Raw genomic sequence first — 11,109 nt, forward strand, 5'->3', positions numbered from 1 at the left:
CAAAAAATTGTGAATGTTTCGAAGACTTTATTTATAATCAAACAAGGTTCTAAAATAAAGTTGTATTCAAGAGCAATAGATGATGAAGTAACAATACTGCTTGGTATTGTCTCCAAAATGAAGGCCTCAGACTAATCCCAGCGATCGCGGGAACCGGCTGAAAGCCTGACTGAGTGACTGACTGGGTGAAGTATTTACTTTATAGTACCACGTATGGTCAAAGCGATGGATGGATGGATTTGACTAATGGGTTACTTGTTACTGGAAAAGCCAGTCTCTATATGGAGTTGAAGTCAGCTATTATAAATCTAAGAAGCAGAAGAAGAAGTTATGTTTGGAAGAATGCAATACCGTACTTCAATAGAAACACCTACTGGACCGAGCCAAAAGTAGTATAGTAATCGTATCGCAAAGTTCATACGATGAAAGCTAAAAGAGATCTGAGTAGTCGAATTGACTGTTCGATTCGGTTAATTTTAGCGGCAAAAATCACCGCTAATGATCCGATCTAATCGATCTTCGGTTTAACTAGAAAAGAAAAATCCAAGAACTCAACAATTGGTCCTTAAACGATCAATCAACAAAAGAAAACAAAACACGTTTGTTGAAACATGGACTCGATGGACAGGTGGCGGACAAGCATGGCAGGTGCGCGAAGTGCTCCAAAGAGGCGTGCGTTCATGCGCGCACCCACCACCACCGATCGTAATTACGATCGAGTGGGCGGTTTCGATGATTATTCGGGATTCGGTTCGAACTGCTCACGCTCGTCGTGCTGCGTTACGCCTACGCGCCACTATGGCAAATTACGCGCAATTGAGGCGGGCGAAAATCGACAAGATATTTGAGGTAGAACCGCTGCCTTTTGAGGGACTTTTTCTCGAGGAACACCTGAAATTTTCTTTTCTTAGCTAGCAGTCTTGGATAATGGAGCCCATTTTTTGTTTATTTTTTTTTAACGGATAAAACCCGATCCCTAACCACTTTTTTTTGGTTGAGCTGTACCTTCATAGAGGAGCCAGGACATTTTCTCGTAGCAAATGGTTGCAGTTGTAAATAATTTGTAGTAGTAAATAATAGTAACAGTTGGCCACTAGGTTATAGGATCTCCTATGTATATACGATCTCTTCGCATTATTTCTATGGAGAAAGTGAAAATTGAAGAGAACGTTTGGAATAATTTCCAAAGAATTTTTTTTATTTCTTCTACATACCCGTGGATTCAGCACCAAGTTTGGGTGTACAGTGAAAAGGTGAAAGAGCGCATATCAATCCAAAAAGGAGTTTGAAAAGGTGTCAAGATCACCCAAAATAACAATTTACCAAGCAAAGTAACTCTTTATATCCATGTTATTGAGAGAACAATAAAATAATTTTTAAAAATTAATTAAAATATAAATAAAAATATAAAATAATAAAAATAAAACAAATAAAATAAAATAAAAAATATAAATTAAGAAATAATTTGAACATAAATAAAGTAATATTAGATAATATAATAATGAGGGATTAACTAGGATTACATTCGAAACTATCCGATGAAGCCGCTCTTTTTGCGAGTCATGAAATCCAGTTTGCAGATTTTATCCTGTCAATCCTATGGATGTAAAAAGCTGCCTCGTTAATCCAACATCAAAGATTTCTCTGGACGCTACCTCTAATTGGAACTGGTTTAAATGTAAAACCTAAGGAATAAAAAGTAGAATTGTCAGCGATAGTAAAATCGAAAATAGAAAAGTATGAAAAAAGAGAACCACGCGTTCTTATAAATGCGGTGCTTCTTCGGGATCAGAAATTATAACTATGTAAAATGAAAGATAAAGTAGAAGGAATGATAGGAAGAAGAGATAAAAGTTTTTGTTTGAATCGTGTTCCTTTACTTTTCATACTTTTTCAGGGATTTTTCGTTGAAGATGCTTTTGTAAACTATTTATACGTGGAAAAAAACAACCGGTTTTAATACGGATCTGCTGTGTTTCTTATTTTTAGCAGTCAAACATCAGACATTTTGCCAACCAAAGGGCCAAAGATCCCGCTGCCTTTTGTGCAGGTAATTTGAATTTCTCCAAAAAAGTTCGAATTCCTCTATTTTTAGCTTAAGTGTTACGGAATCTAGGAATAATTCACACTAGACCACGATTTATTTTTAATTTTATATTTGTCTTAACGTTGTAATTATATATTATATTTATACAATATATTATATTATATTCCCCATGTTCGACTGTCCCTTTGAACATCGGCATATAGAAACGTACTTTTTAATTAAAAATAAACTCAAGAAAATCAATTAAAAATTATTATATTATAATTATGTATTATATTTACATTATATATTATTATTCATTCTCATAGATTTATCTGTATATATCTAATTGAGTTTGTTTCGGTCCTATCGTCTTGAATCCATGCTGTAACCGCTCCTTCTTTGACGCCCTTCGTCCAAAAAAGCGTACAACTAGTCTGCGGAAGTATGTACCGTAATTCCGAGTATAACAGCTATTATTCTCCAATAAAATGACGAAAGCGCTATAGAAGAAGGATATCGAATGTTTCCGATTAACGTGATTCGGCGATTATTACTGTTTCTAGGTAAACCCGTAGTTCTTCGGCTGTTTTGCGGTGAGCGGTTGAGATCGGTTGCATTTCGAATGTTTAGGAAAATCGGACCAACAAAAAGTTAATGTTGGATTCTATCATTATCCAGTCGCATGACCTACAATTGTATTGAATGTTTGCATTGAAATCATTGAATGAAAAAACGCTAGAATTCTTCTGATTTAAGAAACGAATTTCTTGCTTACCTAAGTAGATCCGGTGCGGAAAATATTGAGGTAAAAATCAAGACTTTCAGAGTTGATTTAGACACATCAACAGTATTTAAACAATAAACATACTTAAAATTTTAGTTCTAAAATATTCTCTAGTATAATACAAATAGTATATATAAATGTAAATGATAAAATAAAAGAAAGAAAGTAGCATAAATAGTATGACGTAAATATATCAAATCCAAAAAAAGTAAGTTCTATTAATTTCCCTCTCCTTCTTCGTTTTCTAGATTTACCTAAGTCAAAAACTACGTAAGGTCTTTCAAAAGTAAAATTTTATTTCTGAAAATTAGTTTAAAAAGTTATTTAACGCGAACCTACATACGTCGAAGTCGAAGTGTAGTCGAGAAGTTGTGTTCTGATAAACAATCTATTTGTTTGTAAAATAGTTAAAATAATTGTGAACAAGTTAATAATTATAATGATCAAAAACAGTTGATTTGTTTTGTTGGGTCGTTCAAGAAAGGAAAATGAATGAATCCTTCAAGGGACCAAGGGACGAAATGAGATACATAATCCTTGCATTCTGCCATTTTGTGTGATTCGTTGAAAATAATTCCTTAAATTGATCAGCTAGCTTGTTTGTAGAAATTTCTATATGAGTCTGAAGACCGCAGTTCTTTGCATAGTGGAGAAAGAAAGGAAACTGGGATTTCTGGTTATTTCAACGAAATTAATTGACGTTGGGGAACAGGTGGCCAGGAACCGGTGAAAAAAGTGTAGAGGGTCAGAAAAAATGAGTCGAACATAATTTGACATAACATAATAATTTCTATTTTATAATACATTTTAATAATAATAGTTTTATACCCAATAAACGCCCTTCCTACAGCTTCATTTCCTGTGAACCCTACCGCCACTTAGCCTTGACTGTACACGTTAGCTGAACCGATACAAAAACCACACTTAGAAAACTCCATAGAGGTGCAGAATCGCAGAAAAAGAAAAATTTGTGGATTTGTATTGAATAATTCGAGCGATCCAGGTGATTGATTGAGCGAAAAGCATGAATATATCTGTTGGAAATTCACCTATATTTTTTTTGAGAATTTTGAAAAGCTCCTACCAGAGATAAAAAGGAATTCTTAGAGACATTTTGTCACTTAAAAATTATATTAAAAAAAAACTCCTCTGATGGCGCAGGTTTTTTGGTTTTTGTAAAGATAATTGTATTTGTAAAATATTATAGAAGATACTGCGTGGAATAGCTGTTCAATATCCTGAAGCCTCCAGGATCAATAAACTTTCGAAAAACTTAGATTAATTCCAAAAACCTAACTGTTCTTTTTGTTCTAATAAAGTGAGGTAAATTTTTGTACATTCTGAATCCTATCCCACAAAAAAAATTACCGTACTTTATTAGAAAAGAAAAGCAGTAAGACTTAAGAAATAGTGCATAAATGTAGCAATACATAAAAATAATAAAAACCAAGATTCTCAGAGGTCAGCTAACTTTTTTTTGCGCTTAGGATGTTCCTTGATGTAACTGAATAATTAGAATTGAAAATAATACAATTATTTTCTAAAATAAAATTAGAAGTACTGAGAGGAGAATGTGAATAAGGTTATTAATTAAATTTTAACCTTAATAAATAAGGCTTTAAATAGTGCTAGAGAGAAATCTTGTACTGGAAAGACAAGAAGGAAACAGGTGAAGAGTTCGAATAGTGACTGAGAAGCTGAGCTGATACGAAATCCCTAATTTATCCGTGAACTAAAAAGTGCGTAATACAAATAACAGCCATGGTGATGTATGACTACGAGCCATAGTGGGCTCAATGCCATCCATATTCATCGGACAAGTGGTCGACGCGGGTATTGTCCTCGACGATCGCGTTCAACGTCCACCGCCGCATCCACATCGCCGCCACCTCGACGCGACCTTCACCACTGAGGCGTTTCCGGCCCGAGGTCGACTGAATCGCACGTGGACTTTTTTTTTCTTCAACAACGGAACCTCATAGGACATTTCGCTAATGCGTGAGGAAAAAAGCAGACTTGGTTAGTTGTTTGCAAGAAAAAAACTCCACGGATGAAAATGAAAAGGCTGGGTGAAGAGGACAGTAGGAATTCAGTTTCAGTAGGAATTGCTTAGTGGTCTGATGACTTTCCTCTGTTATTTGGAATTAATTTTTTATGGTGAGTTTCTTAAAATAATCTGGTATCACAGCAAAAAGATTTCCATTAAAGTTTCCGTTATTTTATGAGTGTTTTCTTCCGCTAACCCGGGAACTAATAACTAGAAAACTTCAATTCGCAGCTACCCGCGGTCCATCGACAATACTTCTCAAGTCAGAGTATTTCTTAGTTTTGTGGTCCGTAAGGTTTGGAGGAAAAAAGCTTAAAAATTTAATAGGGTGTGCACAGTCTTTCGTTTTGTAGCTAGTAAAATTCGGTAGTACTTCCACTACCAAGAACCTGACCCCTACAGTTCACTGGTTAACTGGTCCCGTCAGCAGTTTGTGAATTCCGGATTCGGGTCAACACAGAAATCATTGTTTGTGACCGCCACAGCTCCTGAAGCTTTTTTTTAAATGTGTAATCTAACTGGTTTGTCAAGAAGATCTACAAGATCGATTATTTTATGTTCTAATTCCAAAAATTCGAATTAATGATTCAAAAAGAACACTACTTCGACTTTCTGAATCGTTTGACTTGTGGATTCTGCTTTCGCAAGACCTTTCACTTATCGTTCCTGATTTTTTGGCACATTCTTGCCTGGGATCACTTACAAAAACACACTTTTCCAGCGATCCTTGGAACATCTATTCCAACCAATATCTGATCTGGCGTACTTAACAATGACTCAAACCCCGAATAGAACTAGGACCCATCGTAATCGCAGTCAAAAACCCTGTACTAATGAAGGAGGGAATCTGTAAACCCTCAACACTAACATTCTGCGCTCTATTACCAAGGAAACGTTAGAACCTAAAAAAAAGGCCATAATTTTGTCGGTCAATTGCTTGTTAGGCGCAGGTGTGAAACCATGCCGACATCTGGCTCTGATTGGGTTACATGAGGTCACATCGCTATGGGCTGATTATGGATGGATTGACGCTGTCGATAGACGTTATTACTGCACGATAGACTCCAGAATTTAGTGAAATTATTGAAATAATAATTGAAAAAATTAGAAATAACCTCAAAGTATTATAAGAAGGAAAGAGAGGAGAGGAGGTGAAATTTTGTTCATTAAAAAATAGCAGAAAAATAAAATGAGGTAAAATAAAATGATGCAAAATATCAAATAAATGATATAAATAATCCAAGAATAAATGAGTAAAATCGATCTGGATAAAATATGATTCCTTTTAGGAACGGTATCGAATCTTTGAGAAAGTAGAATTATTCAACAACGCGCAATTCAACTTCTAGTTTTTCTTCTGTTTTCCAGCATACTGTAGCTTTCGGATGAGCATTAAATCCTGGAAAGCGACGGAATTCTACGATGGTTCCTTCCTTTTGCCATAATACACTAATTCACGAAAAACTATTGAACGGGTCCCAATGATGGCTTCACTAATATTCACCAGTGAAGTATTCTAGGGAAATGGTAAAAATTGGGTAAAAGAGGGAAATTTTGGTTTTTTTTTCACCTCTCGGCGTTCCATAATCATACTTTACATACTCAAACCTTTCTTTTTTTTGTTCATTTGGTTGTGAAGAAACAGTTCGGTTTGTGATGAAAGTGTTCAAAAACGGGATTTCACATCGAAAAAAAGTGGACAATAAAAAGTAAAAAGTAGACGACTACAAACGATATCATAAACATAAACAAAGCCAGAAATAAAATCAGAAATAAAAATAAATGCAAGTAAAGAAAAACTACAATAATCCAAACACTTTGAGCTTACCAAAATTAGAGTAGTGGGAGTGAGTGGCAACTGAAGTTAAATTAAAAATAAAAGTATAATTGAAAGTATACTTGAAAAGTAATATTACTGGAGAGATTCCGAACAAGGTTAAAGTTTTTGCTTAGTCTTTACAATGTCTCTGTGTTGTTCACCATCAATGTTTCACCTACATACTCTTGTACTCAGGGGTAAAATTCCACCATAGAATTTACAACGGCAGCAGCACGTTATTCAGTATATTCTTTTACTAATGGTTTTAAAATTAAGCCTTGTTTTATTTTATTCTTAATTTAATTTTTGATTACTGTTAAAATTAAAATACTTAATTAAAATACTACAAATAATCCTGTTAGTCCTAATCCTGTCGGACATTTTTGGTTCGCCTTTTTTGGTTTTTGGTTTTTTTTTTTGGTTCGCCGGTTCATGTCATAATTTCCTTTCCTACAAATGTTTGTGTGACTCCTTGTAGATGGACAAGTTTAGAAATCCAAATAAACGTAAATAAAATAAATAAAATAATAAATAAATGAATAACTGAGTATAAATTGGTCGTTAACCATTTATTAGCGACAACCATGCGTTTTCTGCACTGACTACCACACTTGAATTTATCAAGTCTCCAGCGTTGAGATCTCTAGGTAGTAAGAGAAGTCCGTAATTGCAGACCACCTCAAAAACTACGGCGACCTCTTAATCCTCTTGTTGGAACCTGTAGTTGGCCTGAGCAATTCAATTAACACTAAACGACTTGTTTTCGCTTATGTATGTGCCATTGTGAAAGGTCACCGCATCGTATGAGAGGCGCCGTGTTTCGCCCGTAATTACGGTCGCCGGCATACTGCATAATTTTCCAAAGGGTTTTTCTAGAAGCGTAAAATTCACTTAATTACAGAATTCCATCGGAAAAGTCGGTAAACAAACGCATAGAAGCTGAGTTTCTTCCGGAATTTTCTGCGGTGAATTTCGTTCTGGGACCTACCTACTATCGGCATACATGTGAGATATATTTCTCGAGAGAGCACATATCGATGTCCTTCAAATGGTATGCCGCCTGTATACGATGTTTTTCATATGCAAATTATCGCAGCTACGTTCCACCACCTGTTCCATTCGTTTACCTTTCCCCGCGTCTCTCCACTAGACATACTATTTTCCGCACTGTTTCTCTGCATTCTCTATGATTGTTCCACTCTTTTACGGTTAATCTCCCTCTGCTAAATCTATGCCGACAAAGAAATTGTTCGTAATGCATCATTTGTGGTTGCCAGCAATATCCGGACATGAACGTACGTATGGGCTCAGATTGAAAGAACGAACGAAACAAATGAAAATAGAGGAGAATTTGCGAATGAAATCCGGATGAAACGTGAAAAGAGAGTGGGAGAACAACGAAAAAAAAGAAGAGAAAAAAGAATGCAAGAATTATGAACAGACACAATGTCTACGATAGCAGCAAATAATTCTAAAAAAACTATCTTTGTTCTTATGATTCTTCCTCCCAACATGCTTAATTTTGCTCCAGTTCTCGAGCAGCAGTCAATCCATGACGATCCATGACTCATAACAGTCAACTATCCATGATAAATATATCAGTCCTCAATGTTCAAATTTAAATCTACGTTCTATGTTTGTGAGGGGATGAGTGTAGCGCAGCCGGCAGGAGCCGGCAGTTGTAGCCACACGGTTGATGGTTCGAAACCTCCCTAGAGCGAACCAAGTCCTTCATCGCTCCGCTATCGATAAATTGGTACCAGACTTGTCTGGGAGGAAAAAAAAAACTGACTTGATCATCGTCCGTCTCTCTCTCTCCTGCAAGTCATCGTTCCAAAGCCTCAACGATTTCGAATTGCGGTAAAAGTGAAACTTGTTGGCGCATCCCAAGTGGATTTATAGGCCAGTGACTTTAGGGACTTTAGTGTTTTTAAACACGTTCTCTTCTCTTTGAGTTGTCCCTACAGATGAGTTGTGCTTACAGAATTAGCCCGATGTAGCAGTATAATAATAGTTTAGTAGTGGCTAGGATGAAAAGTTGGGATAAGCAGTCAATAGTGTGATTTCTGAAGTTCCTGTAGATCAATTCCATATTTATGCGCGAGATTGGAATAAGAAATGAAACAAAGCAAAGTTCTGTATTTGATCTTTACCAAATATTCTGTTCAGGAAAAGAAATGGAGGACAAATTGAAATATTCTCCGAAGAGATCACGTAGTGAGTCCTTATCAGAAAAACTTTAATAAATTAAAAAAAAAAAACTTTACCAAAATATTCGTGGTATTCTACGAATTAAATTTTGAAGTTCGTAATCGCATTGATTCTATTAGCTTTATACTTCTTTCAGGATTTTACTTAATTAACTTAAGTAATTTTCGGGATTTTGATGTATAACATACATACATAGTCTTGCGAGTACAGTTACTATAGAAAACCTTACATAGATTGTAATTACTTGTAATGCCTCGAGGAAAGACGGTGATAATGAAGATATCCATTGTGGATGCATGCTTCCAAAAACCATAAGTCGATCGAGGATGGAGATCGTAGATGTGGTAGATGAAGAACACGACGAGCTAGAACGTTCCGGTTAGTTCCCACCTCTTTATCTTAGTGTAAAATTCTTGGAATAAACACCGTACTAGCTACGAGAGCAGGGAAGTGTTCAACAATACCCGAAGAAATTTCTTTGCGAAATGAAGTTTAGGTTAGTGGTGCCCATGCTCCAGTGTCCTTGAATCCTGATATGTTCAATACGTAGTTTTTGATTGATTTGCTTTACCTGTAACCAAGATTGGTACTGAACTTTTCTTTATATAACGAACGTTAACGTTTCGGGGTTATCGCCCACGTCAGAGCTTGGAAAAATCAAAGCCAAGAGGCAAATGAGTCCATAAGGTGATGAGGCGCTGAGAGGATAAGTCACGGATTGATCGCTTTAATTTTTTTCCAGGCTCTGAAGAAGGCGATAACGCCGGAACGTTAATGGTTGAAAAAGAAAGATTAATACCTATCTTAGCTACAGTTCAAGCAAATCAATCAAAATAAATTTAGGTTACTACGTGTTTTACATAGTTTGTGGATTAGTTAGTCCCATTTTTTGAATCTTCTCTTGGATAGTTTTGATAGAAAATTTTCAAATCTCACCTCGAGGAATTTTCAGGGATTCTATATCTTTTTTCTCGTAGGGGATTTTTTATTTTGACCAGCTACATATACCATGCCCAAAGCTGATGAATGTAGTTATTTGGGACGCAAGGAAGAGACGTTCGCGTAAGGATGAAGCCTTTAAATGTCGTCCGGAGCTGAAATTCCGAATGAACCATCAATGAGTGTCTAGGAGACAGTTTTACAGTTCATGCAGGGTTACGTGTCCTCACAGCACAGGATGTGGAAATAGCGAGCGACCTTAACCTGAAAGCTGTTCACGTGTGTGTGTGTGTGTGTTTAACTGGTTCATGACCCATGAGTGAGGAACATTTTTCACAACTAGCGTGGTTCATTCATAAATCCTACGTCTATATGAACCCCACGCTCCACAATTCAATTGAATTTTGTTGAGAAATCTTATCTGCCATCTTTAATCTTTTCTTTTTAAAGGACCGCAATTAATTATCTAGAAAGTTTGTGGAGAGACTTTCTCACTTAAAACATCAACAACAATATTAAACTTGTACCGAAACTCGCTGAACAATGACATCTCGTCACACAGTTAAAGTGTGATGTGGCCTTGCATCCCAACGGGAGTTTACACTAATTTCCTGCTCTGTTCTTCTCTGTTTATGGTTCCACTTTCATCTCTACGATACACCACTATTCATTGTCTTTCATTGACGATTGCGATTGTCATCACTGGTTGCTTCATTGATAGCAGTTCTTTCATCGATTGATAAAACATTTTGAACCCCGCTACCGAAAAAAAAACGAATTGCAACATTTTCCACACTTTTTGTCAGTTTATCTGGTATGTAAGCCTCGGTTACACTGACAGGAAGCTCCAAACGTTTTGAACGATTCTCAATTGCTTAATGAGGAGCTGAGACGGATAAAATGAAAAAAAGAGCTGGAACGTAACTGAAATTGATGGGAGAGTCAACCTCTCAAGCAATTTTTGCAAATTTGCAAATAACGAAGCTCATTTCACACACATTTCTTTCATCGCTTTCATGTTTATTTATTTATTTATTACAAGACATCCATAGATGAACCGTAAAACAGAAACAAAAAAGAACAGAGCGCACTAGAATTCCACCTAAGTTTTATGCGGCAAAGTTAGCTCTTTTCAGCACATTGCGAGTGAAAAATGGCCTCGTCGTATAATTTGGACCTCGAATTCCATTTATTTGTGGATGTGTTCTTTTTTTTCGATGAAATTCATAAAACTACTAACTAGTTATTCACAGGAAGTCAATCAGAATCGAATAACCTTG

This window comes from Necator americanus, chromosome III (genome assembly GCF_031761385.1).
Source record: "Necator americanus strain Aroian chromosome III, whole genome shotgun sequence".
NCBI classification, from domain to species: Eukaryota; Metazoa; Nematoda; class Chromadorea; order Rhabditida; family Ancylostomatidae; genus Necator; species Necator americanus.